The sequence below is a fragment of the Ambystoma mexicanum genome, chromosome 4p (assembly GCF_040938575.1).
Source record: "Ambystoma mexicanum isolate Mex_15411 chromosome 4p, UKY_AmexF1_1, whole genome shotgun sequence".
NCBI classification, from domain to species: Eukaryota; Metazoa; Chordata; class Amphibia; order Caudata; family Ambystomatidae; genus Ambystoma; species Ambystoma mexicanum.
In genome coordinates, this window is record NC_090927.1 from 358,145,695 (window position 1) to 358,168,293 (window position 22,599).

Consider the following 22,599-nt stretch of genomic DNA (forward strand, 5'->3'; position numbering starts at 1 on the left):
GCCCTTGACACCTATGATGCCCATCGGGTCCTCGACCCCCTATTAGGCCATAGATGGCATCTACGCCAGTGTCGACATCGATGCCAAAATTGTCGATGCCAGCTATGCCACTTTTGCCAGCTCAGCCACTGGTGCCTAGTGTTCATTCTAAAAATGTACTGGCCGAGACAAAGTTGACGACTTCAACACCGTCGAAGCCTCTGGGTTCTACACCAGAGAAGATGTATACTCCTCAACCGGAAAAGGATTTTTTCAAATCTCTGACTTCCATCTTTGAGGAGGAAGAGCGTTCAGATGAGGAGGATGCACCTTTTGGACGTCAGTGCGGTACACCAAATGTGCCTGAGTGCCTTATTTCAGAGGAGAGTAAAATGCAAGATCTTTGTGACAATTTGCACAATGCTAATGGCATTGACACCTCTCCTGAGTTGGAGTTCGGTAGGCCAGAACCAGAGGAGCATGCAGACTCCTCATACAGACAACTCATGTCTAAGGATGTTGAATACTTGGGTTGGTCTAGACCTCCAGTACCTTATGATCAAGATGATCTAACTGACATTCTGAACAAGGGTCTGCATACTGATCTAGTCTTGCCTTTCCATGTGGCACTTCAAAAAAGGGTGTCCTGTAATTGGGAGCCTCCGGAAACTAATCCGGCATTTGTCAAAAATCTCTCAAAGAATTACCTCCCCTCCAGTAGCGACCCCGGCTTCCTGTCCATATACCCCAATCCCGAGAGTCTGGTGGCCCAGGCAGCTACGGCTGCCTCAAAACAGGCAGCGTACCCTACCATCCCTCTTGATGGGGATGATAAGTGCGTAGATGGATGGGCGAGAAAGGTATTTTCTGCAGGGAGCATGGTATTAAGATCTGCCAACTCCACCTGTGCCCTTGCAAAATTTTCATACACTCTGTGGGACTGCATTTCTATGGCGGCAGAGCATATTCCCGAAGGGGAGGAAAGAGACGTGTTCCTAGCTATTCTTAAGGACGGCAAGGAAGCCATGTGTGAGTCCCTTCAAACTGGATTGGATTCTGCAGATAGCATCAGCAGGTCCATGGCTACTAGCACTGTGATGCACAGATTTGTGTGGTTGCGAAAGTCGGGTTTTGCATCTGATGTGCAGGCTAGACTTTGCAATATGCCTTTTGACGGGTCTCCTCTTTTTAGCAACAAGGCTTACGAGAGCGTTGAGAAGTTGCAGACCTCAAAGGCAGCAGCCAAGTCTTTAGGCGCCGCTGTTAGGCAACCTCAGTCTTTTTGTACTAACAGACAACCTTGGAGGTGGAGATCTTTTCACTGCTACTCCTCAGCATCTGGAACAATGGCGAGACATTACTTCCGATGTTTGGGCCCTGGAAACAATAGCCCATGGTTACTGCCTTCCTTTTCTAAAGAAGTCCCAGAACAATCCACCGGGGAAACACTCGTAGATTCCAAATCCGCTCCTTGTGCAGGAAATGTTGCCTTTGCTAGAGAAAGGCGCTATAGAACCAGTGCCTGTAGCGGAGAAGAACAAAGGTTGGTATTCCCCATATTGTTTGATTCCCAAAAAGGACGAAGGACTGAGACCCATCTTGGACTTGAGATACTCAGGAAAGACAAATTTGAGATGGTCACTCTTTCTCAGATCCTTCAGGTCCTCCAGCTGCTGAATTGGTTTGTGTCATTGGACCTTCGAGATGCTTATTTTCATGTGGCGAGGTTCGCAGCTGGCGGCTCGCACTTTCAGTTTCGAGTCCTGCCATTCGGATTGACCTCCGCCCCAAGGGTTTTCACCAAACTGATGGTGGTGGTGGCAGCGAGTCTCAGGATGGGGGATTCACGTCTACCCCTACCTAGACGATAGGCTGATCAGGGCGCGATTTCCCAAAAAAGTCCTGGAACATCTCAATGTTACCTGCCACTTTTGACGCAGACTGGGCTTCTCCCTCAATTACAAGAAGTCCCATATGACACCTTCCCAAAAGCTCCAATACATCGGAGCTGTGCTAGATACATCCTTGGAAAAGTGTTTGCCACCCGAGGTGAGAACTCGAAACATTCTTCAGATGGTACCAAAATGTCAGAGTGCCCAGAGTCTTCCGCCCTTTGAAATTTTCAGCTTTCTCGGCCTCATGGCATCCTGCATTTTTCTGGTGCCAGAGGCCCGCCTGAGAATGAGATCCCTTCAATGGGCTCTATGAACACAATGGTCCCAATTCTCAGGAAAGATCTCAGACCAACTTAAGATTCCAACCAGAGTCTCACAAAATCTTCTGTGGTGGGCCTGCGAGGAGAATATTCTGAAGGGAGAACCCTTTTGGCAACCATGGCCGGAGATAACAGTAGTGACGGACGACTCACTCAGTGGGTGGGGAGCTCACGCCAACGATCTGACCATCAGCGGTCGTTGGTCTCCATCGGAGTCCAAACTACACATCAATCTTTTGGAGCTGAGAGCCATCAAACAACCGCCAAAGGCTTTCCTGCACTCGTTACAGGGAAAGAATGTCCTCATAATGACAGACAACACAGTGGTCATGCATTACCTGAACAAGAAAGGAGCTGTAGGTTCACTACCTCTGTGCAGAGAGGCAATGCAGCTCTGGCACTGGGCTATTCAGAAAGGAATCTCCCTATCAGCGGTTCACCTGGCCGGAGAGGAGAACATGGTGGCGGATGCTCTGAGCAGGCAGAGCACAGTCTCTCACGAGTGGGAACTAGCTCAAGAAGTCCTTCAAATCTTCGCCCTTTGGGGAACCCCTCCAGTGGATCTGTTAGCAACCGGTGCCAACCGGAAGTATGAGCAGTACTGCTCAAGGGTATTTCCTCCAAAAGGGGCTCTGGTAGAAGCGTTCATGGTGGACTGGGAGTTCCACTACTGTACGCGTTTCCTCCTGTCCCCATCATTCCTTGTGTAATCAGGAGGTTGTGAAGGTTCGGGAAACACATGATCCTTATTGCCCCAGATTGAGCCAGAAGAACGGGTATCTGAACCTTCTGGACATGTCCATCTGTCCTCTGATGCTTCTGCCACAAAGAGAGGACCGTCTCTCGCAAGAGGAGGGTCGAGTTCTCCATCCAGAGGTCAAGAATCTCAACCTTTACGCTTGTTTTCTGAAAGGCTGAGATATAAGGACTGGGATGTCCCAGATGAGCTAATGGAGGTGTTGCTTTCGGCCAGAAGGCCAGCAACAAAATCTCTGTACCGTTGCCGTTGAACTAAGTTTTGCGACTGGTGCATTGAAAAGAGTGTTGATCCTTTTCAGTGTAAAACCTATCCTTTTTGCTTTCATTGGCACATAAAGGTCTTCAGGTTGGCACCATTAAGGGCTACTTAGCAATGCTATCAATCTTTAAGCGCTCATCAGAGTAATGCTCCTATTTCAAGATCCCACTGGTGACCCAATTTCTAAAAGGGCTCACTAATATGTTCCCTCCATCTCCTTTTCAGGTTCCGGTTTGGGACCTCAACCTGGTGTTGACATTTCTGATGTGTGCCCCATTTGAACCTTTGCACACATGTCCGTTAAGGTTTTTAACCTTGACAATACTATTGGTTGCTATAACATCAGCACCTAGAGTGAGCGAGTTGCAGGCACTTTATTCCAAGCCTTCCTTTACCATATTCCACAAGGACAGGGTGGTGTTAAGGGTAAAACCCTCCTTCTTGCCTAAGGTACTCTCAGACTTCCATTTAAGTCAGAAAATTGTGCTACCGGCCTTCTATCCTCCACCTCATCCTGGTAAGGAAGAGGAAAAGCTCCATAGGCTGGACCCTAGGAGAGCGTTAAACTTTTACATCGCCAGAATGTCAAAATTGAGAGTGGACGACCAGCTCTTTGTAGGGTACATGGGGCAGACACAAACTAGGACAGGCTGTTACCAACCAGACCTTGTCTAGATGGGACAGGCTGTTACCAACCAGACCTTGTCTAGATGCATCATTCTAGCCATTTCTGAATGCTACAGACTGGCAGGCAAAGACCCTCCTGAGGTTTACATGCTCATTCCACCAGGGGCATGGCTACATTGACAGCCCTTCAAAGGGGTTTCCCTATTAAGAACATATTTGAGGCTGCAGCGTGGTCCTGAGGACACACGTTTACAAAGCATTATTCTCTGGATGCTTCCCATGCTCAGGATGTCACTTTTGGTAAGGCAGTACTTTATTATGCGCTTTAAAATTCTGAATAGATAAATTCTACACCCTCCTCCAATCATGGATACTGCTTTGGGAGTCTGTCAAAGATGAGGAATAAGTTGGAGGACAAATCCATTCGAAGAACAAGTTACTTACCCCTGGTAATGTTCTTTTGACTGGATGTTCCTCCAACGTATGCCTCATCGCCCTCCCAACCCCCTCTGTAGAAATTCCCATGCTATTACAGCTTTTGTTCCAACAAGGATGAGTACTGTCGTGCCCGTATTTATGGGCACTGGTGCTGCACGAGGAGGGGATAAACACAACTGAGACCAACGAGCGCTGTACCTCTGATGAGGTCACCCTTGACAGAGGCTTTCGAGAGACATTGACTCAACGCCATCGACACAGGGCGTTCTCTGCCGAGAAAGTTTTCCGAAGCAGCCGAAGCTGGACATTACATGTCAAAGATGAGGAATACATTGGAGGAACATCCAGTCGAAAGAACGTTACCAGGGGTAAGTAACTTGTTCTTCTATCTGCCTGAGGCTACCTGCAGAGGTCACGGGATCCACAAGAAGCATCCAGGATCGATCTGGGGACTGCCCACGTGACCTCTGACAAAGTTACCTCCGGGTTACTTTGGGTATATAAGCACTGTCCTTTGGGTGTCCAGTGCAAACGGAAGACAAAGCTACGGGTTGCTACTCATTCTGTTTCCTGTTCGCCTCAGTTTGCCACAGGTTGCCACAAACATGCCTTGCCTACAGCACACAAACATTAAAATCAAACGCCAACACAACACGCCACTCCACTAAAACAGCTAATTGCATACACCTGCAGTCTTCTCAACTGCCATTTATTTTTATTGAAACTTCAGTTCAACTTTAAAAGAAAACAATTAATAAAGTTAAACTTTTGTAACAAATGAACAGACAATCCAATCCTTGAACATAGAACAGGAAAAGAAGAAGCACAGTGGCAGCCTCAATCGAAGCAAAAAGAAAAGAAAAAAAAACTGAACTAGAGATCCTCGTCCTGGTACTTTTTCCTTTTTAATTTTTTTATGTTTAGGTCGTGTTTCACCTTATTAGACATGGACTTTCATCAGGATCAGGATCTTGTCCATGTAGTCAACTACTGCACATGTTAGTTTTATGTTGTGGCCCACAGTCACAAGCTCCCACCAATTTTCCATATCACTGTCTAGCGGGGCAAAACGCCCAAGGTGACGACTACACTGAGTGCTAGTGGCTGGACAGGCTGTTATAAGAGGTTGCAGTGATTCAATTTCAAGCTCACAATAACAGCATAGGTTGTCTTTTATTTCTTTGTTCTGTCGTTGCCACAACATTTCTTTAGTGCTCAACGCATTCAATCGTAACCTCAGGAATTGATCTCAATGATGGCGTGCTGGAAAATTTGTCAGATAGCTACATTGGACATTTAGCTTGTGAACTCCTATTCTCGACTTCAGCGTAGACTGCATTTTTTTGCGTTGTTCTGTATTGCGAATCCAACACCAGGTTTCAAATTTCGTTTTGACAAGTTGTTGATGTTTGATCAAGTCTGATTTCTCTAGATCGCCGTTTAACAAAATTCCTTCCAAGAGACGCTTCCAGTCCTCGAGTAAACTAGGCCTTCGCAATCAAGTTTTGTTAAAAAAATTTGATATGCAGGAGTTGAAGGGTTCAAACACATTTTTCTTAAAGTCGCCAATGATTTCCATGTTATCCAGCAATGCAGAGAATTCAGCGACAGTTCGTATCTTAGAGCTGTCATTGAAATGTAGGATGGTAAATTTAGCACACAGTGCCAAAATTGACCTTCCAATCTTTACCAATGAAGGAGATGTATGCTCCAACCAGCTTTGGCACCAAATGTAATGGCGGGAACAACCTTTTGCAGATAGAACGTTATGACCGGGGCTAGTGAGAATTTCCCGTAGTCCTTGTAGATCTTTGCCCCTTGTATGCTGAATTTTGTCATTCGATTTGCTAGTTCTTTCCTCCAATGATGTTCGTTTATTGAAGTATTGAACGTGATTCCAAGATAGCGAATCAAGGTGACTGAAGTTAGTGTTTCGTTGGCAATTCTCCACCTGAAGGCTTTGTCCTTCTTTGTGCCCAGCAACCCTATAGTCATTATTTTTGTTTTTTCAATGTTTATTTCCAGGTCATTATAATTTAGGTACCCATATAGTTTGTTTAGTAATTGTTCCAAACCGATCTGGGTGCAATCGATGAGTACAAGATTGTCAGCATATGTTATATATTTGATTGGAATGTTGTTGAGTTTTGGAGAGAAGCATTGTACTTGATCTACATACATTGGCAGATCTGAAATAAACAGCTTGAACAATTCAGCAGCTAAGGGGCAGCCCTGTTTTACCCCTTTATTAGTTGGTATTTTGTCATATAAATCACACTGGTTGTTTAGGCGAATCCGTGGAGTGCTTTCACTGGTTCAAATATGGTTCGAGGGCAATTCCAGTTAAGTGGAATGCTTTGGCAGTTAAGTAGTTTCTGCCAAAGCATTCCACGATTAACTTTATCAAACGCTTGGTGCATATCAATAAAGCCCAAATACATTTTTTTCTTAGCCTTTAGGGTTTCAAGCTTTAATATGTTCAAGATCAAGAGATTTACTTCCACTCACACTCCTTCTGTGAAACCAGTTTGGCGGATATCAAGAATCTTGTCATGACTAGCCCACAATGCCAATTTCTGCTGCAAAAATGAGCCGAAGATCTTCCCAATAGTATCAAGAAGGGCAATCAGAAGATAGTTGATTGGGTCAGCCCGATTGCCCTCTTGTGAATTGGTACAACTATTGCCTCTCGCCAAGACTCTGGGATCCACCTAGTAGTGGAGAGTTTCTTAAACAAGGCTTCGTTGAAATCTGCCCATTGAGGTGCATGCTTTTTGAGCATCACGTTTGTGTTCAAGTCTGGGCCAGTGGCATGTGAGTTCTTCAGTCCGCAAATTGCTCTTTCATATCTGATAAATCAGTCTTAACATCCCACATCTTGCCGTCGTTATTACATGATATACGTGGTTCAGAGGAGGGTTTGCTGTAAATTTGAGCAAAGTGCGGCTCCCATATAACACCAGTAATTTCATTTGAAATTGATGATGGACATCTGGTGTTACCTGCATTTAGAATGGCCCAGACTTGACAAGTGTTTTTAGACACCAAAAGTTTCATTATTAATTCTGCTCAATCTTGTTCAATAATGATCACAAGAGATTTGAGCCAATTTCTATAGCGTTGTCGTCTATATTTGATTGCAGTCCTCACTTCGTCCATAGTCTTCAGAGAGTCTGTGTTTTTCTTCTGCAATCTTATGTCACGTCGCAGTGCTCGCTTTGCAGACAAGAGGATGTTACTAGATAAATCCTTATGCGTAACACACCTTGGCCGTGATAAAACTAAGGATATCTTGAAGTCTGTCAACAAGGACACATAATCTACTGTCTCGGCCTCTTTTTACTTTAAAAGCCTTTGACTCAGGTTTTGGATTTGTGGTCCGGTAATACGAAGGCGATTGCCAACAGCATTTACAGAGAGTGGAATTTCATATTGTTTGCCAGACTGTGGCCACTCGATCATGCAGGTTAATCGCAGGAGCTCATGGTCACCGTTTTTCATCAAAAATACTTGCAGCTCAACTTCATGATCAACCAAATTTCGGGACACCCAGAAGTAGTCTAATATTTTTGAGATTTTACAAATTTCCAGGTTGATTTAGGCGGCTGGTCACCTCTCGCGTTGCCATTTCGATTTGCCAAAGCTGACATCCAAAGCTGTCCTCTTACAGCAACCCGTTTTCTGGTAGACGTGTGTTTATTTGTCGCTCAGTGTCGAATTCGAACCATGTGCAGTCAGATCAACGCAGCAAATAATTGGTAAATTATTGAGTTTGACTATTGCATTATCAATGAGCTGAGTGATCGAGTTAACAAAACGCACGGTGCTGATTTTATGGGGATTCCAATACCCGTTAATAATCAGCAGATGTTTGCGTTTTAGAGTGTCTAAGTTATTTGTCTGAAGAAGGATTCCTTGAACAAATGGATTTGGATTGATCGTGTTCAAAGTTGACCACCACGCATTTATTTTTACCAGAGTCAAGAGTCTTGAGTATGGACTACTTTTTTAGTTTTTTACTGCTGGATTTAGTTAAGTGGAAAAACCGTCCCTTGTCGGAACATCGCACAACCAGGTCTCCTGAAGACAGATTACGATTACCTTTTTCAAGTCAACATCAAACTTGTTAAATAAGTGCACAAACCCTCTTGTGTTCCAAGAAAAGAGCACAAACGGACACTCGCACACCTCAGGTCATGGCTAATGATGGTCCTGATGGTGACCTGGTTTGGTAACAGATCTAAAAGGCATTTGGCGATTTTGGCCATCTCGATGAGATGTTGACGATGTGTAAGTCAAAGATTTTCATAATTGGGCACATCTTTGTGCATCATTTTGGTCGTCAACGGCCTTTGGGATCGGCTCCACTTCGTTATTGGTCGTCGTCATAGGTTCTAGCATTATGTCGAGGCCAAAGGCGAGCAATTCGTCAGTAGCTTTCAAAATTGTATTGCGAACCAAATCTGATGCAATGTGTAGTAAAACTTGATCCGAGGTATTTTCTGTGGGATATTCCACGATCTTGATGTCATCAGACAAGATGGTGCATAAGGAAGGAATACAGTTCAATAGCTTCATTACGTTGTTCCGATTTAAGTTGACTTTGTTATCGTCAGATTGAATATTTTGGAGTCGTCATTTCCAAATTTGCCTTGTCGTAATAGCTGTTGAGTTTGAATGAACTCATGAGGTATATTGAACCAACTTACTCTTTTGGTTTAAGGTTAGTTTTGGGTTCAATTTTGAGATCTGTGTTGGATTACGCTTGTTAGCCTCAGGAGGTCCATTTTTGGTCTTGTCGTGACAGGCCAACAGTTGGCCATTGGGCAACACACGACTTCCTGGTTGAGTTGCCACAGTGTGAGAGGTTTTTTTTATGCTGAAAATTGTCATGAGCGCTAATTTGGCTGACGCAAGAAGAGTCCCCTTGAAGAGAGTATGTAGATAGATCACAGAGATTTATCTCAGTTGCAGACAAAGAGCTAGAGGCATTTTCAATGTCGGAATCCACTCTTCTCCTTTTGGTTGGCAAAATATCTGGTAGAGCCAGGTCGTTGTCAAGGGGGTCTACAGTTGAAGCAACTTTAGGTAGAGAGGATTTCGTCATATCTGCTCGGATAAACAGACCAGGTTTCGTCTGTGATGACAAGTTCCTGATACATTTCTTTACATTGGAACTTCCTTGCTTTGTTCTAGGGCAGGTTGCCTCATTAGAAGTGGTCGTTCCTTGAGGCTTTGATGCTTTTAGAGGTAGATTGGAACATGACCGTCTGTAGGGTGGTAACTGGTTTAGCTGCCCCGACAAAAATGCCAAACGATGCTGGAGGAGCCTGAACGAGATTTCCCAAGGCCTGCTTACTGCTTTGGGGGTCAGGCTTCTCTGAAGGCGGATCTGAGTCCTTATTTGTTTCATTTGCAGAGGCTGCTTTGTTTTGAAGAGTGTTAATTGAAATTGAATTATTGCTCAAACTATCGACAATGGGAAGACCGTTTTGTTGAGCTGATAAAAAGGATTCTTCATTTCGAGGAGCAATTTTTTGTAATTGTGGTGTCATGGCAGGAGCAGTTTCTTTACAAGTTGGGTGAGTCAAGATTGATGACATATGTCGGACTTTTGAGGACTTATCTAGTGCCTTTATTAACATAGGCAGAGCGTCATTTGGTAGAATCATGCCTGACGAAGTCACAGCCTTTTGAGACACTGTATGACGCATCCATTTTACAGCTTCGAGTAGGCCCTCCGATAAGGTGTCGTTCTGACAATGATGTTGAGCGGCAAGATCACTTAGGGGCTCTTGCCAACGTGTGGTTAAGTCAGCTTCTCTTGAAATATGGTTTTGGAGAAAGTTGTTGAAAGATTCTATCTTTTCAATTTTTCCGTTAAAGTTGAAACTATCGCAGTGTGGTCCTTGATCGCTTCATGGAGAGATTCATAAAGTTTTACAAAAGGGATCATAGCCATTGAGGAAGCCGCTAAAACATTATTATGAATTTGGGTCGAGGCTGCAGCAGAGAGACTCGATTTCAAGCTAGATCCAGAGGGACCATCAATTCCAGAGTGGGAACTGTTTGCTGTGTCTGAATGCTGGTCGCCATTCAGGGAGGCGTGCCCGATCGTCTGTGTAGCTGCTGCCCTGAACGAGTGAGCATATTTGGTCTTTGAACGTGGATTTCGTGGGGTGCTGGAGGCGCCTCTTGGATGTTGTGATGTCAACGAGTGAACCGTCAAGTTTTGCAGGGATTGCTTGCTCATTTGTTCATCCCCTAGAACATTTTCCGGATTAAAAAGCAACATTGATCCATCAAGAGAGACTTGTGATGTCATAGGATTGCTACAAGCTCTTTGCTCATGTCTTGTGTTAGGATGTTGATAAGTCGATTTGGAAGCGATTTCTAGACATCTCTTGTTAGTTAGAGAGGATCCGTGGCAAGAATTAGCTTCTTTTTTGCTACAGTGTCTAGTTGAGCCATCAGACGTGCATCTCGTGAGACGGTATTTGAACAAGGAATGTCACTTTCATCAGAGGCCACTTTATCACCGTTGGCATCGTTAGTTTGCATTGAGATTGAAAGCGCTGGTTGAAGTGTTGCCTCATTGTACGTGATTGGATCGTCCCACTTGGAAGATTGTTGTGAAGTTTGGGCCCTCACTGAGTCTACTGACTCGCTCTGACTTGGCATGATTTGAATGTGAGCGTCGACATCAGTGTTGAAATCAGGCACATTATCAAACGTTACAGTGTTTTCAAGTTCGGACGGTGACTGGGCGAGAAGAGTGCCAGTCACCTTTGATAGAACAGTATCTTTCCTAAGAAAAGCATTACTAGTTAATTTGATTGCGGAATTTGTTGATAATGGAATCAGGCTGGGGCTAGAATTCAAACATAGCGGCCCATCTTGGTCGTTAGTTGTTGGTATTATTTCGTGGGCACAATCATTTGCATGTTCGTTTACTTTTTCAATATTTGTCACTTCCGTTAACTCTGCGTCTGTAACATCAAACGGAGAGTAAAAAACATTGGGAGCTTCGGGACTTGTTGCAGACAAACCCGTTTCAACGGCAGTTAAGGGACTCGATGAACTTGGAGGGGCTGGAGCCAAACCAATTAAGGTTAATAAGACATTCGGTTTCAACATCGGTGGCTCCACTTCAAACACTGGCTCGAGTTCGACCTCAAGATCTGGGTCGAGAACACAGTCCTTGTCAGCAATCTCACTGGCCAGGGTAAGCAGACAGATGGACTTGGGCTAGTTGATGTGTGTGCCAGCGTTCGTTTTGCGCACTGAGGCAGCCATGTGTCCCGGGGCAATTACAATAGGTTTTTCAGTAAAGTCAATCGTAAATGCTGACGCGCTTACCTTGGTAGCTTTAACAACCGTAGCAGCTTTCATTGCGGTCCAGGGGTTCATCATCCGGGGATATTGTAGAGTCTTTCGCCTGGTGACTGGCCCGGTGTTTCCCATGTTTGCAGTCATTTCTTCCTCGGTAGCCCGACGCGGACTGAAGCAGACTGACTCTGTACCACGACTCAGCGCGGTATTTCAAAATATATAGGCACACCTCCTGATTAAAGGCACTGTAGCAGGATAGGCAAAGGCAAACCACATTGCTGCAGCTCCTCGGGAAAGCAGAAAGTAACTGAAGCAGACTGACTCTGCACCACGACTGCGCGTCAACTGCCATTTTGCACCTCTCACACACATGAAATTAATGAACTCAGCACGCATTCCCCAGATATACTCTTCTTTACAGAAACATGGCACAAACCCATCACGCTATTATCCTTGACATGCTACCCTCACACTATCTCATCCACCACAGAGACAGCCCACACAGACAAGGTGGTGGTATCGCCATCATATATATTGACACTCACACTTAGTAATCCCACTCACTCACCAACACACACTCACACTTAGTAATCCCACTAACCACTGTGAAGAACTGCTTGCATCCCTGGATGCGAACTCCCCAGCTGTCCTCCTCCTTCTTGATCTCTCCTCTCCATTTGACACAGTCAACCACTCCATCCTCATACAAAAGGCTCCAAAACACCCTTGATCTCTCGGAGCACGCACTGGACTGGCTGACCTCCTTCCTAACTGACTGTTCCTCCCAAGTCATCCTGGGTGCCTTCTCTTCTCCTGCTTCCTTCTCCACCTGTGGTGTCCCCCAGGGCTCTATCCTACCGCCTTGGCTCTTTAACATCTACCTTACTTAGCTGGCACTCATCTCCGCCTTCTCCCCCAACTTCCAATGTTATGCAGACAACACACAAATCTTCTTCAAACTTCCTGCTGACTCTCTTCGACCTTCCATCATCCCTGACTGCCCTTATGCCATCCAAGGCCTATTGCACTTCCAATGATCTCTGCCTCAATGCCAGAAAAATAGAGCTCCTTTCCATTGGGACCTCTGCTCCCCCAGAAATCTTGGAGTCCTCTTCGACTCCTCTTTCCTTCATCTCTCACACTCAGGACATTGCCAAGAAGTCCCACTTTCAGCTCTTCCTTCTCAAAGGAATTTTACCTTTTCTCTGCTTCCACAAGAAGCTCAATGTTGCCTGAGCCCTGGTTCTCTCTAGGCTTCACTATTGCAATAGCCTCCTCCTGAATCTACCTTCTTCCAATCTGCAACCCCTCCAGCTAATCCAGATTAGGGCAGCAAGACTTATCCGTGGCCTCAAACCCAGGTACTGCATCTCTCCTGCCCTTAAATGTCTTCACTGGCTCCCGGTTGCTTCACAGATTAAATTTGAATCCCTCTGTATCATCCACAGGGGTCTCTTACTATATATTCCCTGTCTAGACCTTTGCGCTCCTCTGGCACCAACTCTGTGTGTGTAAAGCATTTAGCTAAACAGAAGGCAGGAGGTCGATAGCTTTCCTCAGCTGGTTCCCTTCTTTGGAACAGCCCCACCCTCCCTCTTCGTCTTGAGCGGGACTTCCTTAATTTCCAGAAGCTCCTTAAGACTTTCCTCTTTACCTACTTCTTCCCCTCCTCTCTCCTCTGTTAATCTCACAGTTGCTCGTTTTGTGTTCAGGGCTCTTATGCATCCTCGGGGCCCTGACTGCCCACACTGAATCGCCCCCAGCTTCTCTCTATCCTCAGCACTTGACTCGGTACACCCTCCACCTTAGAGGCTGGCACTTACCATTCATTGCACTTCACCTCTTGCTCACCCATGAGCACCTCAGCACCTACCCCATTCCCCCTTCCTTCTGCACTTGCACGTTCTGAACACTCACAAGGAATAGTAGTTTCACCCCCCCCACTGTATTATTATCTTTTATGTATTTTAATGTTTCTCATCCCCTGTTCCCTCCCTTTTGCCCTGAGGGTGCTTTGAAACAGCATTTACTTGCTGTATAAACACCTAACAAGTGAACAATAAATAAATAAATACACATACTTTGATGCAATCTCTCTCACTTGCTCACCTCCATCACACCCACACCCCATCTTTCTCCACCTCATCTATCGTCCTCTGGCACACAATCCCAACTTCCACACCGACTAGACTGACTTCACTACTAACAACCACACCTTTCCCTGCAACAATATCTACCATGGTGACTTCAACCCGAGTAGTACCTTTCCAGACACCAGTCCCATATTAAAGACTATCCTCACTCCGCTCACCTCTTATGACCTCAGACAACTCATCACCTATCCCACACACATTGCTGGAAACACTCTGGAGCTTTTGACAGGAGTGGACTGACCTATAGGGAACTCTGGAGATATTGCGGTAGACCTCTGCACCCAGGCCTCTTTTGTGTGGTAACCTATTTTTATTTCCTTATGTTCTCATATGAAAAGGGTTGGAATTGCTGGAAATGCGTAGTATGGGGCCACTTTGAAAATTATTTCCAGGGTCTCTTTTGGTTCCCAGGCCACCCCTGCCTTTTGAAAGCAAGCAAAAATCATGTCTCCATAGATAATTGAATCAGGGTTATCATTCCTGTTTAATGTATCATGTTGTTCTTTGTACAGGGCTTTGGCGTAAGGCGCTTTATAAATCAATAAAATACAAATACAAATGGTCTGACCACTTTGCTATCCCCTTCACGCTCACACTACCACACAAAATCCCAACACCTGCACACGTCACCATGGCCCCCCAGCCAGCAAACCAAACACATTACAGACATAGCCTTAGCACCAGTCATACCACTCCCCCTACTCACACGCCTCCGTCCAGCCCACCAATACACCATCATCACACATGCACTTGACAAAAGTGCATCCCTCTGTGGGAGATGGAGAGTCGGACACAGTATTTAGTGCAGTATCCACATGGTTGTATTAATGAATCAAAAGAACTCCTATGAGTAATCAGCTTGTTTTCATCAAAAATATTGAAAATAAGTCTCTAAGGCAGTGGTATTCAAACTGTGGGTCGCGACCCCCTAGGGGTCCGCGGGTGCATCCCAGGGGGGCCCTGAGAGCTCAGCATGAAAAAAGATTTTTTTTTTATTTTTTTTAGATTGGAAGAAATGGGCAGGGGTGGCCCACATGGGCGGGCTGAAGCATGAAACTGTCTCAGGCAACAATGAAAAAGTGGCCCACAGTTGTAAATGGATATTCATTCCTTTAGTCACAGACTGGGCCTCATTACTACTATGGCGGACCAGTAACAACGGTGCTGGTAAGCTACCGGCACCGTTGCTACCGTTCCGCCATAGTAAGAGTTGTGCTCGTGGGTGCTTGACAGCCCCCACCAGGTCTGACCTCAGCTTGTCGGATGCACCAGCACCGTTATTAACGGTGCCGGTGCATCCGAGCTCCCCATTCCCATTTGAGCCATATCGGGCTCAAATGGGAATGGGGATCTACCGGCACCTTCGAAAGGGCAATTATCATGTCCGCCTAACTCGGCATGACCTAGTAATTGCCCATTCGCGGGTGCCAGACCCGGATGCAACTCCAGTGGCAGCAGTGCCGGTTTTACCGGCACAGCTACCGCCAGAGTAGTTATGAAGCCCACTGTTTCAATAGTACCCAAAGGGGTGCTTTGTGTTAAAATGTAAGTAAATTGTGATATATTCAGCAACAATGGTCAACATTACTAACTGCATAGTTAAGTAACTCATCAAAATGGTCCACATTGGCCAAAATGGTGGCCCATTTTGATTGGCCCAAACTAGCATTTTACATTTTTGGTACAGGCATTGCCCTATAGGCCTGTCCGAGCCTGGCGGCTCATCCATAATGGCAAGAGGCGCCCACCCAGTGGCCCCTCACCCATTATGGAGGAGCTAAGGAGCCAGCCCAGTGAAACAGTGAGCACTCCCTCAGCTGCTTTATCCAGCTAATGGAGTGCTCCTGGGCTGGCTGAACTGTCAAAGGGAAACACTGTTTCCCTTTGACAGTTCAGTTTAGTTCCCCAGCCGCACATGCTCACTGAGCCATGCAAGTGCTGGGGCGTTTTGCTTCGCCAGCATTGCATAGCTCATTGGAAATGCTGGCTGGGGCACTGCATGTCTGTATGTCCGAGGGGGAGCTCCTGCGCCTCCTCGCACATACGGACAGAGCAGCTGGAGCAGGCCGTTTCAGCACCCACACACAGGCCAATGCAGAAGGTACGTTTATGTTCATTGTTTTTATTTAAACATGTGTATGGATGCGTTATGAGTGAGTGTATGGTGATGGATGCTCATGTGAATGATAGAGTGATTGCTGTATGAATGTGCAGCGCCTTGCATATACACATAATCATGTTCATTGTGTTAGGACCAGTGGGGCCCAGGGGACAGGGATGGTCTTTTACCGGACATCTATCATTCAAAACCCTCTGCCTTGTCCACAAGGCTTTCTGGGGCCTGGGTCCAAAATACCTTCAGCTATTCCTCCGCAAATACCTCCCCTCTCGAGCTCTTCACTCCTCTACCTCCAACTCCCTCAGGGTCAGTCGTTTATCAAAGAAACGAGCTGGAGGTAGATCTCCGTCTTCGGCTGGGGCCTCCCTCTGGAACAGCGCCCTGCCACTCTAAAACTTGAGGAGAACCATCTTTCTTCCTGCACTTATCAGACCTACCCTGTCTGCTGCCTTAAACGTAGCACTTGCAAATTGCTGGCTGCACTACCACTGTTTGTTGCCTTTATTATTTATTTATTGTTATTTATCTGTTTCTCCTCTGCTTCGCACTTTCCACTTCTCCCCCCTTCCATGCACTTTTCCCCTCACACTTGCGCGTTCTCAATGTCACTGGGCCTAGTAAGATCGCTGTTTTATTCTCCTCTGTTCCCCTCCCTTGCCTTGTCACGCTCTGAAACACTTGTGTACGAGCGTGATAGAAATAAAATATCAATGCCTGCCCCCTGGACTCCCAGCAACAATTGCAAACTGTTTGGCTATTTACCCATTTTTTGTTAAAAGTATGCTCTACAATGCAACATTTTAACCTATTATTTAAAAAAAAATTCACAGGGGGAAACCCCCCCGAACCTCCCCTTAATGCCCCTCCACTTAAAAAAGATTCACCAGCCGCCACTGGCCCTCAGACTGTGTTGGGAACGGGATGGGGGAACCGAGGGACTATGGTGGGAGCACAATGGGCGGGAACCATGGGATAGTGATGGGAGCAGAGTGGGGAGAGCCCTGGGTGTGTGATGGGGTGGGGAGAGACCAGCGACTGGGTAGGAGTGGGATGAGGGAGCCCAGCGACTTTGATGGGAGCAGGTGACAGCGCGCAATATATACTGTCCATTTGGCATTTCTGGGGGGTCCCGACCTGCCCAAATTTTGCTCAGGGGGGCCCTGGCCAAAAAAGTTTGAAGACCACTGCTCTAAGGTGTCCTCTTAACAGGGCTCCTTGCATCAGGAAGTCTCGGGGCCCTTCTCCCAGTTCTTCTCTCATTTCAGCTTAATAGGCCCAACACCATTCTAGATCTTCAGGATAGTCTTCTTCCTGCAGTTCAGAAAATTCAAAAGACACAATGTAGAATTTCTGTCTGCTTTTATCCATGCGTTCTGTCCCTTCCGTCAATCAGCATGCATCTGTTCCTCTGTACTTGGGTATGTCCCACCCCCATTGCTTTCCATCGCGATTGCCAGCCACCATATTGCCTCTCCCAGTACCAGTGAAGACTGAGACGTGCCTGCCCCTTCGGGACGCCTGTATTTCAGGCTTCCCTCATGTGCCTCCTCCGCAGGTGAGTTATATTGTGAAAAGTCTGCATGTACTATCTGGTCCGTTTCCGTGCCACTGCTTCCCCTTTCGTTTCTGACCCCATGCTACAGCGTCTTGACCGTGTGATGTGCCCTGCTTCTGGGCGTATGGGTCCCTGTATAGGAAGTGTGGTCTGTGATTCTTCCTGTCGGAAGAGCCCCGTATGGTTTGATTACTGAGCCCATATTGAAGTAGGAGATGGACCCCATTTTTGCGGTGTCTCTGAGGCTCCTCTGCCGATCCTTCCTTTCTGAATGACGGGCTGTTATCCTTGCAACAGACCACTGCCCTGTCTTGCTGTCCAACATTGACTCACACTCTGAAATTACAAAAACCCCACAACAACCACCACAAACCATGGTTCAACAGTTCCCTCCTCTCTATCAAGCAGGAAGCCTGACGGCTAGAAGGAGCCTGTCAAAAAGATAAAACATGCCCCTCAACCAAGACACCCCTCAGACATTGCCACAACAACTATAAAACTGAATGCCAATGCCACCCATTACTTCCAAGAACTCCAATCTACCACCAATTGGACCCAGAAACTATTCAACATTGTCAAGTCCCTCTCTAAACCACCATCCACCGCTTCCTCACCCCCATCCACAGCAGTATGCAGCTCCCTCATGAACTACTTCAACTCCAAAATACACATACACAACATCAGGACAGGCATCCCCTTAGGTCTCCCACTCACAACTCAAACTCCCAAATATTCCCACACATGGGAACCCTTCCACCCCATTGACACTAACACCCTCATCGCCCTGACTGCCAAATTTATAATGTGAAGCGCTTTGGCGTAAAGCACTATATAAACCAAATAAATACAAATACAAATACAAATCAAAACCTTCACACTTCCTGGATGATGCATGCCCACCTCAAGCTGTATCCAATTGCATCACCACCCTAGGTCCCCAATGGCTCAACATCAATTACTCCTGTCTCTCACATGTCACTATCCCCACTTCACTAAAAACTGGACAAATCACACCTCATCTATAAAAAAAACATCTCTTGACCCCACGATCTCTGACAACTACCGCCCCATTACTATCCTACCATACCTCGCCAGAATCATGGAACGCTTTGGAACTACCCAAATGCAACAACACTTCACCACAAACAACCTACTCAACCCCTTCCAATCTGGGTTTTGGCTAGCACTGAGACTGCTACTCTACACATCCTCAATGACCTCCACAGAATAACAAAGGACATACAGCACTACCTGTACTCCTTGACCTCCCTGCAGCATTCAACACCATCGTTCACACTATTCTACTAGACATTCTAGCCCACAGGATGTATCTCTCTGGCATCATACTCGGCTGGTTCCCCTCCATTCTCACTGACAGGACACACTTTGTCTCCATGCCCCCATTGATCAGACCCCACCCTGTCAAGTATGGGGTCCCACACGGCACCGCCCTATCTCCACTCCTCTTCAACCTATATGTTGAATCCCCTGGGCAGACCCATAGCAAACAACTTATATTTGCCCCAATACGCAGATGACACACACATATGCTTCCAAATGTCATCCTCTTCACAACACCACACACTTAAAACCTCTCTCCACCATCACCAACTGGATGATGGCCACCCACTTCCTCAAACTCTACCCTTCGAAAACAGAATACCACCTTAACTGTCCCCCCCCAAGGCACAAACTCCACCCCACCCCCTGGATGCACGAACTCACCACGGACAACCCACACATCCCTCTCCACACCTGTTAAACCCCTTGGCTTCACCATCAACCCACACCGTTCCTTCGCACATCACATTGCAGCTGTCACCAAAACATGCAATCAACAACTACACCTCCTACGCAAAATAAGACATATCCTTCTTCCTGAGACTTCCGCACCATAGTCCAAGCAATGGTTCTCTCTAAGCTGGGTTATGGAAATGCTCTCCTCAATGGACTCCCCAACAACACCCTTGCGCCCCTGCAAGTCATACAAAACGCAGCAGGCAGACTCATCATCCACCTATCCAAACATTCACACATAACCCCCGCCCTTGCGCAGCTCCACTGACTCATCATACCTCAGAGAATTGCCATCCACCTCAAAACTCCATCTTACCTTCATGACAAACTCAAAACATCACGCAGACAAACACCAGACAAGCCAGCCAACACCTTCTACACATTCCACTCTTCAAACTCACATGTACACAAAAACAAGGCAGTGCATGGAACACCCTACCTCTCCACATACGCACTGCATCCTCAATCACCACTTTCAGAAAGAGCCACAAAACATACCTGTTTCCCCAAACACAACCCTGCCCTCCTCCACTGATCACTTGCCTACCCTAATCTTCCTATCCTTTCCTGAACTTGTAACTTATTTTTTCAACTCCCACCTTTTCAATATTTAAACCATGTAAGGCGCTGAGGCACCCTGTGAGTAGGGCAAGTGCTAAACAAAAATTCAAATAAGTAAATAATCATGGATCGCACGCCCTCTGGCTTGCAAAAGCAAATTACTGCACTGGCAGAATACACTAAATCACATTAATTCGTTTTTAATAAAACCTAAATAAAGATTTGGAATGGCTCCAATAAAAATCAGAAATACACCTGGCATATTGATAACAACACATTTGAAGACATGAATACATATTAATACTTGGATGTTTTTATAGACAACAAAATAAATGTCCTGGGATTGACACATGAAGATGATAAAAACAAACAATAACCAACATCTTGGAGCTTTTAGTGCATTCAGGCATAACTATTGCAGCAATTCTCTTCAGCCACTAATGGAGTTTTATAAACTCAAGTTGGTTCCCATTATTTTCTATGGGTTGGAAATTTGGGGGCTCAAACAAACTAAGTGCCTGTTAGACCTGGGAGGATATTGCCTTAAGGAATGTTTCTCTTGTGCACAGAACCTGCCAGTTCAATTCATCAAGGCAGAATTCTGTTTAACATCTCTAGAATTTCTTCTGATGAAGAAGACATTTTGCCTATCAAATAAGATTTACTTTTCATTGGATAACACACTACTAATGTTCTGGGAATGCACATACTACCACTACTATGGCTCCTGCATAAACTAAAATCAACGTATAGAACGCAATAATGATTGATGACAACTCATATAATACTTACAACTATGCGCTACTTGTATAAGATCAACGCAATGTTGACTAGGTCTTAAGCGCGTATTGAGAACAAAGGTGGTTCATTATGTTACTGTATTGATTGTTTATTAGTTACAAGCGTCACTATTTCAAATTGTATAGTTTTTCCTTTAAATTTATATATAACAATTGTGAATCATTGAATCATTGTATCCCATTTTACACCAGTGACTAGCACTGAATGTTAATCCTTTTTAAACTGACACTCAACCATTATGAATTATTGAGGTGATGCTACTGTAACTGGATTGCATAGAAGCAATATTATTTTTAATACATTATGTAATTTGTAAGAAAAGCCACTTATGTGGCTGTTGTATACTAATAATAAATAAATGAATACATGCCCATATCTCGTAACGTGGCCACTCACTCAGGTAAGTGGACAATGCTGAATTTGCCTAGATGAATCTTGCCATTCATAATCACTGTCAAGGGTCAAGGGTGAATGGTGTAGAGTGACAATATTTTGCGATGCCCAATCAAATTACAAATGCTTCTGGATAGCGAAATAAATGCACACAACTGCTCTCTTTCATCAAACGTATTTCAGTTCCTGCATTTTCAAAATGGTAGGTGCTCAAGCCACAGGTATGTTTGCCTCCATACGTCTGGCCAATAATAACAGCCGCTGGTTTATCTGTTGTTGGGGTCACACATAAAAATGGAGGTGGGGTCCATAGTGAAAACAGCGGGGGCATCTGCTAAGAATTATTCAATTTCATCACCACCCTTGGGTGTTCTTTACCCACTGGCCATGCTGCTTCACCCCAGGAGGGTGGCCTTGCTCTGGCCTGCCTGGGTCTTGGCTTCTAAGCTCTCCCTTCCAGAGAATCTGAAACACCTCGGTCACATGCTGTGCATTTTTACTATCTTCAGTTCTGCCTGTAAGAATGTCATCAACTTAGTGAATCAGTTGACTAGGGCGTTTAATGTATTTCAAAATGATCTTCATCTGTTTATGGAAAATAGTAATGGAATCCGACAGTGCCTGAGGAAGCCATAACCAGTGCAAAGTCTGTCCCCCTTCCCACATAAAGGATACACCTTTCTTCTGACAACCATAATCCAAAGAAAGACTCCAAAACCTGTTAAGCCCATTGATGCAAATATAGATGATGGCCTTATGTGATAGTTTGCCATGATCCCCAGAAAAGCAGCCCCAACCTGATCCATTTGGACCAGGACTTTGGGGTTGCTGCAATACATACACAATTTATAATCAGGCTCTCCATCTGTGGTTGACTTGTTCCAAACAGGTCACGCTGACCCAATTATGAGTCTGGGAGAGCCCTACAAGTCCCAACTCCATAAGTGGTGCCTTCACATTGTTAATCGAGAGTGCACTGTCTTTTGACACAGAGTATGGTGGTGCATGCTTTGGGACATGCATAATCTTAATATGTATCCGTGTGTCCCACTTCCCAGCATTAAATGTATTGTTTGCAAAAATGGCAACACATTGTTCAATTACATCACCTAATGCTGCAGGCTCCAAAGGCTAGGGTTCATCCACTAGATCTAATTTGAGCCTGCAATGTAGTACACTTTATGTATGGTGTTCACTAGCAAGCACCATTCATTCATGAACTTGACCCCAAACAGGTTAAGGGAGTTGGTGAACAATTGACAGACTGCTGTAACACATTTTCAGATGGAAAGGGTGAACACAAGTAGATTAGACGACTATCCTGACTTACCTACTCATCCCTCAGTCGACCTACTGAAGGCTGCTCTGGTGGGGATGTCAGATGAGGAGGATAATTTGAGTATAGACCCGGAAAGAGACAAACCAAAAACTGTGCAGCCTACATATACCAAAGAATTGGGGACTATCAAAAAAAAGGACTGATCTTAAATTTCATCTATGGCAGAGGTCAAAGCTAAGGTGGGAGCTCATGGTGGATTAAAGTATATTTTGATATAACCCACACTGACCTACCTTGCCATCATCTAACTTCTTCTGCAACCCTTGTCCTTT